At 34.7% G+C, this 17,559-nt stretch overlaps 1 protein-coding gene across 5 annotated transcripts in view; it reads left to right on the top strand.

Annotated features, from left to right (window-relative positions):
- Window positions 1-17,559, top strand: part of pdm3 (pou domain motif 3) — a 133,655-nt gene that overhangs the window by 6,753 nt on the left and 109,343 nt on the right. For all 5 annotated transcript variants that reach the window (XM_053753805.1, XM_053753810.1, XM_053753806.1 and 2 more), the window contains exon 2: window positions 405-497. The gene's annotated coding sequence lies outside the window, so the exon portion shown is untranslated. The remainder of the gene's footprint in view (window positions 1-404; window positions 498-17,559) is intronic.

Below are 17,559 nucleotides of genomic sequence, written 5' to 3'. Positions count from 1 at the left end.
CACGTGGTTTAGGGGAAAGTTTGATTTGAGCTTTTCGTGTTTGAAAAGTTGGTGTGTTTGCTTGTTGAGATTCTTATACTTTGTTAGCTTTGTAAATGTATTTATGTTTATGTGTGTTTTTGTTTTTTTTTAAAGTTTTATTTACATAATGTAATATTACTATTTCGTATTTCTGATTATTTTTAAATTTATAATCATAAAATTATGATTCTAAATAAAAATAATGATATGGAATATTTCCGGACTCGGCCTAACCGTGACGGTTAGACAGAGAGTTGTGGGTTCGATTCACAGACTTATATAGTGGTTCGATTGCTGCTCATTGGGCAAGTACTCCTTACCCACTGAGATACCAAGACCATGGCTTCAGCCGTTTATAATCATAATGCTCAATTTTGTTGCAGTCCGGACAAGTACGACGGACGTCAGCAAGCTGTTTTACCCCTACCTGAAGACGTCCTCCCTGCATAGGGACTTCCTGTTTTCCAGTGGCTCCGGTAAGTGAATCTATAATTACAGGCCTCTACAGATAGTGTGTGGTTCCCGTCCTAGTATACAGCCACTGTATATCCTCCCGTGGATTTCAAACAAGGCGACTGAGGGATAAAAAGCCTCGACAGCTATTGGGCAATAATAGTTTTCCCAAAGAGAGTTGACATCAAGAAAGTACTGGTCCTAAAATCATAGACGATGCATCAAAAACAGACCCTGAGCTTTAGCGTGTCACAGCCGGGACACATCTTCATGCAGAGAAAGAGACAACTGCATTTGAATATGCAGTTGTCTCTTTATCTGCATGAAGCAGAACATCATAATAATAATTCTTGTACAAAAAATACCTTCTCCGTAATGTACAAAATTTATATACAAAATATATATTTAGACATAAATAGATGACAACAATCAAAAGTACAACATATTCTGCCACAGTTGGCGTAGGAATGTCAAGTATTAAAATTACATTACATTATACATATTGAAACTTTTAAATGTTATACATATTTGGTCAACCATTTAATAATCATAAACGAAAGGCCCGTGTAAATTTTTCAATTATAAATGACTCTGGAACAATTCCTTAATTTCATAAAAACATTTATTTAAGAGCTAATCAAATAATTTACTTTTGAATTTAATAAATTTTTGTGTCTCTCTTATCTCTACTGGAAGCGTTATAGGTACATTATAGGTACAATTTAATCGCCCTGCAGAAAACATTGTCGCTGTACAGTTTTAATCTTTGCTTTGGCGTATATAATTTTGTGGGATTTCTGCTATGACTTTATATTCATACAGCTATATATAATATATATAATGATTCATATGATAGTATCAAAATGAATCATGATATATCCTAACTATTCTAACTAATATTATAAATGCAAATGTAAGTTTGTTTGTATCCAATCTTCTTGAAATTTTACACACATGTAGTTTAAAGTATGGAGAAGGACATAGGTACCTAAAATTAACCTAAAATTAACGCGGGCGAAGCCACGGGCAAAAGCTAGTATATGATAAATGTGACAATTAAAGTCTCAATGAATATATTACGGGTGCTTCACGTAATAACAGCTTAGTTACACATCTGTGAAATGTTTTATCTTAACGATCACCGTTATGGTGTGTTCAACATTAAGGGCCGATAAAAACTATCAAACAACATCTATAAAAATTAAACTTGAATTTATTTGTTTGCGCAAGAGTCGATGGGTGAGGGGTGAACCGAAATAACTAATAAATGGATATTACGAGATTATGCAATCTATAAAGTTTTATGTTTTTGGTAATTTTAAGAATCCAGGCAGGCGAGAAAAAATAGATATATAGTAATGTAAATATTACATATTAGATTTATATGTTAAAGCACAATTAACGATCTTTTAAAATTAAAATTAAACATTGTGATTGATTTTAAAAATTTTGATCTGTAAATATGTTTGCAAACGTAGCAGTTAACCTGCGCAGTACCCGACAAATACTAAATTACTTAAAAAGACAATAAAAGAAAAAAATATTTAATAATTATTTAATATTATATAATAATTATTTTTGACTGCTAATTGAAATTAGATTAACAATATTCCGAAAAAAAAAAACTAATAAAGTTCTTTCTACATAGCCAAGCAGAAAATTCTAATTTTATTCAGAAGCTCTAATTACAAAATGTCGAATTGAGTCATCACCACGGCACCACGTTTCAATATCCATCACCCAAATAACAAAATAGGGTGCACAAATACATCTGTACCTCACTACATTACCGCCGATTACATATCCGAGAAACAGTCATAAATTCCCTCCTAAAATAACCTATCTGTTTAGTTTGGCCTCCATCCCAGTAATTATACAATAATTCATACTTTAATAAATACTAATAAATCCTACCGCACTCCGGCATCACCCCGCATTATTACAAGTAATAATTACGACCAATAAATTACCAAATAATACATCAATCAGATGTGTTATAATTTTCATTTTTTTACACAGGCAATTTTATTAAAATTATAATGCATCGGAGCGCTCAAATTGGGGTTGCTTCGGGCTAAACGCGGCTTTAATTATATACGTAATGTTTAATGATATATTCTTATAATAAGCTACCTGATGCGATGGAAGGCATAAATCAAATATTTCATTAAATTTGAATCGATTACAACCCTTTCATATGTTATTAGGAGCGGCGAGAATTGCGAGCCATTTTGGTCTTCTTTTAAAGTCTTGATTTCAGGTTAATCGCTTCTATTGACTTTGATGGATCGATCTAATTTTTATATAATCACAGTGATTTTTAAGTGGTGTATATCACAATTGTCTTGTTAGTTGATTTTTGGGTAGGTATTTCAATTAATATCATCTTTCGCTACTACTTACTGTAGTTATAATTTCTCGACTGTTGTGTTTGACAATATATTTTTTAATTTGATTCTAAAATATGGCATCAACATGATTGCAACCGAAAAATTTAACCAAAGCAGATAACTTTTAAATTTAAATTTATCTGCAAATATAAAAATGAATCTTGTACATTTCACAACCTGAACGAATAGGTAACTAACTTTTTTTAAACTCAATTCCATCATAACGAGTTAAATATTATTATTAATTATCTCCTATTTTCGTGATCAAAGTAACGTTGTGTGGTCGAAAATCCAAACCTAAATGCCGCACTGCTCCCGGGTATAAAGGCTATATAATTGATTGTATTTATACTTTTTAGAGTTCCAAAGTAAGTGATGAGGAACTATCAAAACAGCCGAGAATGCTACTTAGCACGATTCGAAGAAAGAGACAGAAGGAGCATGGGGTAAAACCGTTTCATCTAAGGTAGGTATATCTTGGTACAAAGGTCGTCTGCATGGGTACCTCACTCTTATCTATTTCAGTCGACATACAGCAGTGCTTGTTTTATTTAAGTTTGAAGGGTGACAGGATAATGTGGCAAAAGATCCTAGGCCACAAAGTAGGCAACGCGCGTGTGACACCCCTGGCATTACAGGAGTCCATAGGCTGTGGTGATATCTTTCCATCTGGCAATGTAGGTATGCTGGTTTGTCTGCTTGGCAGTATAAAAGAAACTGATTTAAAAAAGTAACAAATTAAAATAGGATTTTTCTCTTTTACATTATGTATCGCGTCACGTCAATTCACTCAACAAACCTAACATAAAAACAAAAGGAAAACCCTGATTACATCTAATAGTTTCCTCTTAATGATATCATTATTGATAACAAGCCTCTGAGAAGGATGTGCGTACTCCAATAGATTGTTTAATTCGACACAATTGATATAATCACTTTGTTTAAACAAGGACATATTTCCGAAGGGGGGATTTGGTCTAGCTCCTTGAGAGTAATTATTAGTGTTTGCGGTTAGTCCGGCTGGCCACGAATGTTCCAGCACTTAGTGCGAGTTTTTAATTCGCATTCATTCTAATATTGTCGAGAGTTGTGGCATTGTGACGTGACGACAACCACACCGCAATATGATTGGTTGTCTGCATCTTACAGTAAAATGATTACCTTTTTTACTCACTTTACGTTAATTCAAAATCTATAAACTAACAAGACTTGAAATAGCACGGGATATAGCGAAAATCAGATAATGTTCACCACGATTTTTTATGAGATATACGACAATCAATAAGCTAAAAAAGAAGTTCATTAGTAACTGTACCTACAGTCAACAGCACATTAACCTATCCAAAATGCGTGTCTTGCTACACTTCGACATATCTATAGTCGATACCTGTAACGTCAACATGTATTTAATAAGGACATCGTCGGAGTACCCACTAATACCATGAACGTCAAATGTTCAATAAAAAATTAGGTAGTGTTCTAAAATTCCGAATGAGTTCGAAAATCATATTAAAACTGATTCTACAAATGTCAAACGAATTAAAAATTATTTTCCTTATTGTTAATACTTTTTGATTCATCTAATTACACGTTGTTTACAACGTAGGGTTAATTATGTTTTAATTAATACCTCATTAATGACGTCTGACTATAATATATATTGAATTAAGAAATAATCGCGCGCGCCATTTTCTGTCTGTGGTTGTGGTGATAATTTTAATGACATTCATTGTAAATTAGATTTTGTAGCTACTTATTTTGATGCGTAGAAATATAGAGTACTAACTGTTGCTCTCAGCTCTGCTCGCGGTTGCCTAAATTTGGCCTCAGGTATATATCTATATCTGTTCTAATTATCATTTACATTAGGTTAACGGTTTAGTCCCGAAAACGTGATAAACTGAAAGACCAAAATACACAAATGCTACAGTACCATGTAAGATTTATTACATGAATAGAGCTGATCTGTTCCCCCAAGTTCACGCATGGGTTAGCCATCGCAAGCTCAACCATAACAGAGGGAACGTCACGAGTGGACATGACATAACCCATATCCATGATAGGAAAAACGCCAAGCTTAGCGCTTATGATAGTTAGCTTGCTAGATAGAATAGTTTAATAGTTACCGCATTCCTACAATTCCCAAGATCGATGCAAGACAAATCCCTACATATAATAAACAAAACAATAGCAAAAATGAAAGCAATAAGATTGCTCGTAAATGTTTTAAAATCAGCTCTGTACCAATCGTAAAATGGCTGCAGAGTTATAATTTCTGCGGATGAAAAAAATGGACGATTCCGAATTAAATTCACTAATGACTGAGCCCATTAAGTTAATCATTTTAATTAGAAGTTGGCGTGGCGTCTTGTATTTATTTTTCGTTTCATAAACTGGTCTCAAGCGTTTGTTTTGAATTAAGTTACTTTTGAGTAACAATACTCAATCATTTCCACTTACAAAAAACCAAACCCAATGACACATTACTAAAATAATGACACATACCTCTCACCACAATAAAATCTTATCTTACCACAAATGTGAGAATGTATGTTTGTTACTCTTTAACGCAAAATCTACTTCACCGATTGTTATGAAATTTTGTACAAGGGTAGAATATGATTGTATCAGCTTTCTCCGATAGTTGTTTCTCCTTTGCACTAGTGACCGATAGGACGATTAGTTTTTAAATAATAATATAACCTGGAATAACACATAAGTTACTGGAGCGAAGCCCGGGGCGAAGCTAGTATTAAAAAGGCGAAAATTTGTCAGTATGTTAGTTACTTCTTCACGCTCTAACGGCTGGGCCAATTTTTATACAATTTGATATTGAGGTACCCGATACCTTGGATTAACACATAAGGTACTTTTTTTAAATGGCGCTACTGTGCATAAAAACGTATATTTTATAATAATATAAAAAGTAACTTATCAAATAAGTATAAGATAATTTTCTTTCTTTCTTTTCTTTTTTCTTTGTGGAAAATCAATAAACACTACACCAAATAATATTTTAATTAGTATTCGAATAAAGATATGTAATTTCGCTATGTATATATAGTATTAGTCAATAGTATGATATATTCCTATGCTCTTCTATAAAGACATAAACATAAAGGCACATGAGATTGTCCGGCCACTGCCTGGCATTGTTTTTATTTAAAGTCTATTATTATTCGAAGTATCTGTGAGCCAATCAGCTGACAGTATATATTATAATTTAACTGAAGTATAATAGCCTTTCGTGACATCACATTAATCGGTGAATAATGTCTTATTTAATTTAAATATTTATTATAGATGGTGATTGGTTCCTCCTGAGCAATGGGAAGCTTTAGAACAATTGTTCCAAAACTTCCAATCACCATAAGATGGTCTGGTAGCAAAAAAAATGGAGTGTGACACGTGGAGATTCTTCTCATTCTCGATAGCCTAGCAATGTATAACTGTTTAATTTAAATCATAGCATAACGTCATAGCAAGACTTTAAATGAGTTTCTTTTGGCATCTCTTCTCGACAGTGGTCGTTTTGAAATGCTTACAGAATTAGTGAATTTTACACCTACCCTTATCACATATGAGGTTAGGTGTAAAATTTTATCAATATTTGATTTTAAATAATTTAGAAAGGTTCTTTATTTGAAATGACGGCGGTCAAAATGCTTGAAAGTTCACCGATCTACGGAGAATTGAAGTGAATTTTATCTATATCACTTGTTACCACATCTAGTATTCATACATCCAAGGCAACATGGACATTTGAATGGCTCATTATCCTTAATCACACAGATTAAGAAAAAGGGTGTACGTAATGTGACAGGTCGATGCATCTGCCTTGTGGTCAATTTGTGTATTTAGAGTTCTTATCCTTTCATTAAAACTTTGAGTTCTCTTTAGTTATTTATAGGGGTAATATCAAGGGTAAAACTCTCTTTAAATTGCTGAAGTATTTCATTAAATAATGTTTTTTTTTTAACTACTGAGCGAACGGGCATACGGTCCACCTGATGTGGTTACCGCTGCGTATGGATGACTGCAACACCAACGGTGTCACACGCGCGTTACCAGCCCTGATTAAATCTATTCACGCCCTTTTTGAAGTACACGTGTAGTCTCTAGCGGAAACCACGTTTTTCTAGGGAAAAGTAGGAAAGCGGACCCTGGGCTCCGACGCTCAACGGCTGAGGAAGAAAGGAGCCGTGAAAACGATAAGATGCCATCAAGAATATACGTGTCCATGGTCTAACAATTTTGGATGTAAAGTTGGCTAAAAGTAGGAGTGTTGAAAAATCCTGGACTCCCCCACTCCAAGGCCGAGAAGCAAGCGAAAGCATTCAGATAACACACAGAGATCTAGCAAGAATATAATTTAAAACAATTTTCTACTAATGAAACCGGGAGTGGCTGTTAAATATAAACTACACGTAATTGTTCTACCTACATCGCATTACAGAAACCAATAACTTAAATTATACAGTTAATACTTCAACGCTATGAAATACAGAGAAAAGTAGCATTACACGCTGCGTTAACTTTGATTATATTATTTCAATTACAAAAGCTAATAAAAAATCGTGATCAGATAAATAAACAACTAATAAATTGTAATCTTGTTTTTTTTTTTTGATCTAGATATTTCAACATTCAATTTAGACGTAATATTAGGGAAGATGTTAAAATATTTTTTTTCTAAAATTAAAACATAAGTCGGTGAATTATAACGCGTGAATATTTTGAGTGAAAATTAAGCTTTTATAGGATTGCAAAAACTAAAATTTCAGTTTAAATTTTAGCATTCATCATCTGTTTTTGATCGTAGTAAAATTGTTTCTGTGTTCGAATTAAAGTTTGATCAAATCTATTTTCGACTGTTAAATCGATTAGCTGTATACAGCGTAACTTTTAAAATAATTTTATTTGCAAGAACTGGGTAAAAATATACTTACTTTCTCAATAAAAACTTTTGTGTCTCAAGAGTACTCACAACTAACCTGAAGTATTGGTAAAAATAAAACCGGTCAAGTGCGAGTTTTATGTACTTAATATACAAGGAATTAAATATATTTGTGTTTTTTCAAAATTTTTGGGCGATGGTCAATTTTCGTCTTTTTTCTTGAATAACATATGTTTATTTTACAGTAATAACAAAAACTGAATTCGAGATCCTCATAACGAGCCCTTTCAGTTGATATATGTCACAATAGGTAAAAAGGGGAAAAAAATACTTTTGTTCTATGGGAGTCCCCTTCAATATTTCATTCTGTGTTTTAGTATATTATCTTGATATAGCGGCAACAAAAATGTTTAATATAAAACTATTACGGGTCATGAGATACAGCCAGGTTACAGACGAACAGACAATCGAATGATAGTCGGAGTCTTAATAATACTATTTGGGTACGGAACCGTAAAAACTTTGATTAATACATTTAAGTTTCGACATCCAACCACTGCGCAAGTGAGAAGGCGCGAGTGCAGAACACGCGATATTCGCACTTGACTGTCATATTACAAAAACAGACTTTCAGATCTAAGGCCGTTCCCGCATTCCGGATATTACTATTGAAATTCTATCATCTATATCGTTCTATTATCTATTCTATTATATCATCTCTATGCTCATGATTAATAGATTCAATAACTAAATTAATTACATAGTACTTACTTTACTTTACTTACACTTTAACCTATTTCTGAATTAACAATATATTTATTATCAACTTAGCGAAAAAAACACTTTTATTGCTGGCTGCAAACACACAAAGTGTGAGCAAGTTTTGAACTTCAGACCTTTCTATATACATAGGCGTCTTAATCTCTCGAATTAACAGCTCAAACCGGTCTCCTGAGTTCATTTATTATTTTGGGAATAGAGGGTTATCCATACTCTCCAGAGTAATGGGAAACAATAGCATTTCATACACTTTCTACGGAAATCAAACTCTTATTTGAAGGTCTTTTACAAAAATGTCATTTTTGACACAAGCTTTTAGTTAGAGAGATCAAATTCAATGTGCGACAAAAAAATTATATCCGTGTAAACCGTTGAGGAGTTTACACGTCTGGAGCTGTTCCTGGGTAAATGCTAAACTATGTTTTGTCACATCTCACTTTCCAATATTTGACATTGACAGAACGAAAGAAAACATATTTCAGCGTAAGCTTTAATTTTTTTATAAAAATTAAGCCTTTTTCAATGCATTTTTGAGTTGATCACTCACATCAAATATAGGCTTTTGAAATGAATTTACTTAATATTCTACGACGTTCGATGCGAAAGCAGCCTTCCGGGCTTTTACTGCCATCTAAATAGAGAATCTTTTCAACGCCACTTATTATGGGCGAAAGGGGAAGCCGGGCTAAAAAGTGTAATTATGTTGATTATTTAGGTCGTAATGCGCCGACTATCCCTCCCGACGTCATTAATCGCCCCCCTACGCCCCCCCCCCCTCCCTTTATTATTTCGTTTCAATTATTTTTGTGATTATCTTTTTATGGCGGCGCGCATTAAAACTCGAAAAAATAACAGTGGACATTAAATGTAATTAGAGTCTAAATTACGAGATGTCACTGGCTGTTGTTTGATTCGTCTTTTATTTCGGTCATGTAAATTTTAACGTTGATTTTTAAATTAGGAAGTTTATTTTTCTTAATTTCTTTCGTATGGTGATTTTGAATTTAGAAATAGATAAGAATTCGTAATTTAAAACAAAAGTAGACGAACTATTGTCACGTTATTAAAAAGCAAAATTTGCAAAATGAAATGACAAATTTATGTCACGTTCATCATCACATCATCAATGTTGTGTGAAAGTAAGCATACGTATCAAGACATTTTGGAACTTAAGATATAAATTTCGATATTGCTTTTACTTCATCGTGGGTGGTTCAAACGGATAAATATTTACTATCTATTACAAACTATATAGATCTATAACATATCATTACACAAATAAAAAATAATAATAAGTCAATAAAATACGTTCACAGGCGCTTTTAATTTCTATAGCAACGGAAATATAAAAACATAATTATATTTAATACTTAGTTGACGCGTGACTTCTAACAATACATGTTGGATTTGCCAACCCTTTGATTCGACGCACTAATGAATAGTTAAGCCGTTAAAGGATTTTAAACTATACGACGTGGAGGATTAAGTCGAAATTTGTAAGGTTTGTTGTGGGTAATGCGTTATTATTATGAGAATTTTATGGATGAGCAATTTTTATGATCGCATAGGAGCCTGGGTTAAGCTGTACTTTGATTTGAATACGAATTTATTTGTTTAGAAAAGTATGTTTAGTGTTCTCAAAGCAAAATAGTCATGTGTCGTTTCAAATTCCCGTCCCCAACAACGTTCTCAAAACTGTTAGTGTGTTGTTCCTGATCCCGGCACATTCCCGGAACCAAGGAAATATTATCGGGAAAGTGGGGAAAGATACGGCACATAAATATTTATAAAGCAACATAACTAATTAGGTATCTAGTAAATTATCATACTTTTCACCAGTTGAACGGACCTCCTATCGTGCTCCTGTTTTCATCCAAGTGACAAGCAGTCATAGATTTATATGGCAACAATTTAGTGATAAAAGTATTAAACATTCAGATAACACAGAAAACAGGCTGTTTCGCGACCGTCAATTTGACGTCCGTGTACAACCCTGAGTCGGCGTCCTAGCTACGCTGCAGAACGCTAAGCGACGCGATGCGACGCAATATAGAAAGATGGAATGGTGAAAGTTTACGGACGGATATGCGACATCATAGATCACATTTTATCGTACTGATAGATATAAATGAAAATGTTTGTTTCTTTATATTATGTTAAATAGAGAAGTACCTCCAAAGTTCTCATTTCTAAATATTTTGAATTTGAATTTCATGCAGAATTAATATTTAATCCCTGGAATCCAATTGAAAGGGATTAATAAAATTAAGAAATTCTCTCAATACTGAAAGATTTATTTTTATTGTACTATTTATTATTGTTTATATGTTTTCTGTGTTATTTATGTGTACAGTCTACCACAAATCAATTAGAATAGATCCTTTATAAGCGGTAATTGGGGAGAATTGCTATGAATTTGAGTAAAATGCCTTATTGTTGACTGTACAAAAACAAATTCATTAATAAAACAGAAAGAAGCCCCATCAGCTAACATGCAAACGATTGATTTTGTCGCGTCGCGTCGCCCTGCCTTACAGCATTTGCAGCGCAGCTAGTACACCCGGATGACACCCGCGCACATCCCTGACACCCGCGCACTGCCGGCACTGCCGTCCGCAAAATTGAAAGTGCCGTCTGTCCATCTATTATTATATTTAGCGTAGCGTTAAAACGTGCCGAAAGTGAAACCGATTTCAATTGTTATCACGGCCGAACGTTAATTGACCGATATTTGTAAATGCGCGTTTAATTTGTGTGTTCGATGCGTTTGCGGGAATTTTCACGTGTTTTGTGTGAGCTGGGTTTTCGGATGCATTTAATGCTCACGGCTTATATCAATGTATATTCGTGATGAGTTGAAGGGTACATTAAACACTCTTTATTTCACAACTAGCGGCCAGCCCCATCGCGGCTTCGCTCGGTTAAAAACTTAATAAATTTATATCCTTACACCCTCCTCAGAAATTGATCACACTATCTATTAGTGAAAAGCACGTGGAAACCCGTGTTTTTCAAGTTTTTCAGTTTATCACGATCAGACAGACGTGGTTGAGGTATTTGTTTTATAATACGTAAGAAAAGATAAATAAATAAATAAATGATACCACACGTGTCACTAAGCTTGTATCGCAGGTCCGATAGACACAAATATAGAAACGGACACAAAGCACACAGAACCGCAGACAAATATCGCAAGTACAAATATTCGCGCGCCGGGTATCGATCCCAGGACCACCGGATCGGGCGTGCTGAAAACAACACAATTATGATGTACTAATAATATTTACATGAAGACTAACGAATCACAATGCACATCCCATATAACTGGAACAATAGCTTCCCCCTTTATATTATTCAAATCTAAGCACAACTCATAACAAATACTAAAACAATTTATATTCAGTAAGTAATACGCAAAATGTATGAATCTGCAAGAAACAAGAGGTTTATACAATAATACCTTTTGCCATTAAATCATGCATTAAAGAATTTTACACTGAACGTTTCCTTGGTCATTAAGAGAGTGCGCCTGTGATGTTGTAAGTCATAAACTTTTGTTTCGTACTATTAATACGGCAGTTCAAAGAACTAGTGTCAACGGTTCCTTTTGTTATAGACATTTTAGCCGCGAGAAATTATGATGGAGCACTGTACACTTTTTATTTGCTTTTGTCACTATAGTGTTTTTTTCAGTGGCCCATTAAGGCCTGTAAATCGAAAGTCCCAGGTTTTAATATTTTATTAAGCGTGTTCAATTTTAATTAAATGTATTAGGACACATTTACATACTTTTTCAGTTAAATGTTGTTTTTAGTTATATTCTTTTTTACTTTTTGTTTATTGTTACAGAAATAAATAAAAATAAATCATCACTCTTTCACAACCCTGTTCTGTCACGTACAGACAACTGCATGACATGTTGTACCCTATGCGGTGGTAAAAGCTGTGATTTTACAGTGAATTTGGCTAGGTTGATATGTGTGGTCAAACAAAGCCTTATCAATAAAAATATATCGTTGGAAAAAAGCGAAAAAAAGTTCGTGTATTTTTAAACGCGAATAACAAACCCTCGTGGAATTAGAAATCAACCGTCACTGGCCGAAAAAAACAATAATTATAAAGCGCGCGTAATTCTAATTTCGAATTCAAATTAAAGCCGCTTAATGCGCGGGAGCGACCCCGTTAAAAAAAAAGAGTTGACGAGTGCTCGGAGGGTGGTAATTTTTCATTAATTTAAGTTCACCATTCCCTGTTTTGTTTGCTTTTAATCGCATTTCTAATTAATCCCGTGGAGAATAACGTGACAACTGTCGACTACGGCGGCCATTTTTTCCAGCAGTATAGCAGATGTCGGCCGATTTCCATTTGTTTCTGAGATTAATGATTCGGTGCGATTGTGAATTTTTCCGGTCGGCTTTTGTTGTTTTAGAAGCAATTTGTCCGCTTACTTTTGTAGAAGCAGTCGTTAAAGCCGCGAATTTTTCTATAAAAAAAAGCGTGAAACAAAAGTGTACACTCGATCCGGATGATCGCGACTCGCAATCGAGGGTCATTAATGTAATACAATTGAAGAAAACAAGACGAATGAATCATATTTTAACCAATGTTAGGGACAATATTTATTGCACTGGGCAAAGTAAACGTTTTGTAAACCAATAGTGTTCTCATGGAGTCGTGTGCTACGGGTAAACTATAGCTGTCAAGCTGACTTCAGCTCTATATTAGACATGATAAAGTTCCATTCAGTTTGACGCGGTAGCTCGAACGATTGAACCCTGTAACCGAACGTAAAGTTCCAAAAACTTTCCTTGTACTGTCAACGCTGATCTGGGATTGACCCATAGAGACACTTTATTTATACAGGGCTGGTATTTACGTAGGAACTTTTGGCATGTGTGAGTGTTCAGTATTTTTAAATTCGTGTAGCTAGTCTTTAAGTTGCACACAAGGATGCGAAGATGTAATTTTGGCCTATATTAAACAGAACAGCGCCTTTCTTTATATAACGCTAAAATTAAGGAAAGTGAAATGAATGGAGTTTTCTCAAGATTCTAAAGTACACAATGACAGAAAGAGATTTAAGGTACATAACTGCACACTAGCGCGACAATCACATTTATACTAATTTCTTTTGATACTATGAAGATTTTGGTAGCCACCGTTTTTGGTTCAGTAGACTGTGACTGTGACACATTGTGTAATGAAAAACTATAATACTTCACAATAAAGTCCTTTATCTAGGGTAGTATAATTTGGAAATTTTTCAGAATTTTTTAGTTTTGGCTAATAAACAAAAGAAATTCGTAAACATGTGAAGATGGCGCCAGTGTGCAGTTATGTATCACCTTAACCTGACCAAAATCTTAAATGCGTGTAGAATAGATTCTTTATCTTGCTTCAAAACGCAAAAATCCCACAAACTATCAAACCATTAATCAGATTGTATATCTATGAAATCTAAAATGCCTCCCTTCGGTGGTGCGTACTTACATATGAGTGCATTACACCCCCACCCCGGGGGGTGCGGCCAGTCAAGGGTCAGGTGACATTTGGTGAAGACACACTGACTCGAGTGAATGCATTGCACTTTGTGCATTTTGTGCAACGTGAGTAGGTTTCAGAATTCCGAATAACTATTGATTAATATTTTTGCAATAACGTTAGTTCTATATAATTATTCATGTCACACATGGTTTTTAAACCGCTTTTTGCCGCGCGAGTCTTGATATTTTTGTATCGTTATTATTTTAATTTAATGTTCATTCTTTCACTAGTTCTATCATCCAAAAATGGCCTAGCTACGTTTTTTTTCTTAATTTATCAGCTTCAGTATATTTTCGATTAGCGTTGTTTTTTATGATTGATGATTAGTTTACAAATATATAAGAAAAATACATTGACCAGGAAATTCAAAGATATTTCACAGACACCAAGAATACAAAAGCTAACTGTCATGACTTAGCGTAGAATAAGAAATAGTAGATACTTATCAGCAGAAAAAATATTGTCACTTGACTATGTGATAGTATACTTACCTATCTTTCCCTAAAATTAGCAAGGTTTCCATTAAAGATCATTTCCACTCAAATGAAGCCGTGGACAAAAGCTAGTGTTATGTTTAGACAGCCCAAAGCAAGCGTACGTATATCGTGAGTGCTTCTAATTTCTAACACGTTGCGTCTGCCCCTGTGGGGGCGATGGGGGTGGGGGTGAGTCCGTCGAACAAAGACCATTTCGTTAAGTCAAGATCTCGAGCATGCAGATACCGAATACAACCTTTGATGTTTGTTGCGTAAGGTATATGATCTGCCAAAACGGCGATGCAAACATATTATGTGTTCCTAACATGTGAATCACTAATTTCGCTTCCCTAATTTAGGGAAAAATAACCAAAATTGTCACCACTTCATACGACACGTCTAATTTATATTGAAAATATTTTTTCAAAATATTAATGGTATTATTTATATGGAAAGAATGGAGGAAAGCCTTTGCCCAGCAGTGGGACACCTGAGGGCTCTAAACAAAATAAAATAATATTATTGGAAAAAAACGCACGTCAGAAAGTACCAAAAACTAAATTCTAAAGTAACAAAAGAAAAATTTCGTACTAAAAATAGCAATCAATACCATTTCCAATACAATTTCAATCTCAAACCCAATCATAGAATGCTTAATTCGCATCACTTATTAATATCATCAAAGTTTTCCTTACCGCTGCTACAACTATGGCTGTTATTCCACTAAAGTCTTTATACCGCAGTGCTCTAGCTATAATACAGCTGTTATAAGTGCCTAGCCTGTAAATTTTCGCAGTGGCGATCTGCGGCCGGTCTTTGTGCTATTAATTTGTAATGTCCCCCTCTAGTAGATGCATCGGGCGGGTGCATAAGCGATAAAGGCATAGGATTTATCCCAGGATATATCCTATATCCGCAGTGAACGGCGAATAGATATCGTTAGACCTATAATTTGGCTAGCAGCTGTTATGAGATATTAAGTTTTTGCAATCTCACCCTGTTATTGATATAAAAAAGGAGCGTACTTTAAGCTAAATTATACGGGGTGATTTCTTATACATTCTGTACTTTGGCTTTATTTTATCTGCATGCTCAGTCGATAGTACTAAAAAACTTTTCATATGGAAGCAACCTTGAAATCACGAAAAAAAAAACTGCTGATCCATACATTTTCTACAAGCTAGGTAAATAGAACAGCTAATTTTTTTCGCGATTTCGGAGTAACTCCCACACTAAAAGTTGTTGTCAAAATATTGCCAATGTATAAAAAGTCACCCTGTATTACTTAGTATGTTTTGTCTCGTTCTGTTAATGTCAAATTTTCTAATGTGCGATAGTGACAAAACATAAGATGATCAATTGCATGAATCCAAGTATGTCTTGTTTATTTGTGTGTCTGTGTATTTACACATCGATTGTATGATTAAACATTGCTGCACTTTTATAATTGGAAAAATATGCATTCTTATGTATTACAAATCAATACATATTTATCAAGGAAACAGTCACCAATTGGTCTATTTGATTTTAAAATGGACAAATTGGTGACTGTTTCCTTGGGCCAGGTCATGAGGTTCCCTTTGTCGTGACTGACCTTCGCGATGACTGACATACGTCAACTCGTGAACGGGTGCTGTCATCGGGAAATGAGTTTCTTTATTCATTTCTTCTCAGCAGTGGTTTGCAGTTTTGAAAATTGTTTGAATTTAAAATTTGTAGTAAATATTATACACACAGAATAAATACTTTGCATCAATTTTTTTAGCAACGAGATCAAATCTGAATCTGTATGGATCGTTATGTAACATGCACTCGAACTAATTTATTTCATCGTGTATCTAGTATTTATAGTATCACTTGGGACTTCCCGGTTTCGCTCGGTTAAAACCATGATACTTATACACTTAAACCTTCCTCAGGAATTATACTATCTATTTAAAAAAACCGCATCAAAATCCGTTGCGTAGTTTTAAAGATAGCGGGAAGCGACTTTGTTTTATACTATGTAATGAAGGTCGAGGGAATATGCTAGATATCTTTCAACGTCTATAGGCAATTTTATAAGATACCTTGCTTATGTTAGATACATACAGCATAGATGATGGTGATGATTACTAACTTAAACTAAAAATAAAATCTGTTATGTAGGATCACACAGATTTTGTTATTGCTTTGCAAGAGGAGGCGTGTTTACAAATCCATACTGTACGAAATACCCCTGGACGGACGTTGTACGAAAAATCTTAGATATCTCGAGACACGTCCTCACATCGGCGTCCATGTCGAGCCTTCCCGATCTTGAATGGAGGCGCGTTTCCGATAGGATTAAGCCAGACTTACTGCTCGGTCAGAACACGGCGCGTCGCAGTAACCCCCTCACCCCCTCGACTCACCCCCTGGCTCGCCAGCCGCATTAGGAGCAATCATATTCGACGGCTGCTAGGTTTTGGCATCGGGCCGTGTTGCTTAGGCTCTCCGAGGCTATTTGCGGAACAATGATTGGTAGTGTCTTAGTTTGTAACGTCTGCAAGGCTCAAAATCCCATACTAGAGCAAGGCCTCTTATTTTCTTATTGCTTTGCAGTAGGGTTGAATTTGCAAGCGTTTTGATTGTGACATAAAACTAGGCCCCTTCCATTTTGGTAGTTCTCACGTTATCTTGTCTAATGTTATATATCTGTGCTATTCATAATTCAATGTATTGGATGTCGGTCAGCCACTTTAGAATTGATAAGTTACTTCCTTATCGAGATAACTATTTATATTACTAGCGTAGCAGTATATTTTCCTTGTTAAATTGCTCCTAATAAGTAAAATGTACCTCGACCGGTGCCAATTCTAATTATTTGCGTCACCGTGCCCCCATATCAAAGGTCGCCTGACCGTCGAATGAGTGTTTCTGACTGCGCTTGTCTGTTAACGTTATGTTTAAGGCCAGCTTTCGTCAAGTTATAGCTTGGCCATAGTTACTAATGAAAGCGTAAAATCCACAATCAAAT

The sequence above is a fragment of the Plodia interpunctella genome, chromosome 13, assembly GCF_027563975.2.
Source record: "Plodia interpunctella isolate USDA-ARS_2022_Savannah chromosome 13, ilPloInte3.2, whole genome shotgun sequence".
In the NCBI taxonomy this organism is placed as follows: domain Eukaryota; kingdom Metazoa; phylum Arthropoda; class Insecta; order Lepidoptera; family Pyralidae; genus Plodia; species Plodia interpunctella.
This window is presented reverse-complemented; position numbering and strand designations above follow the sequence as displayed.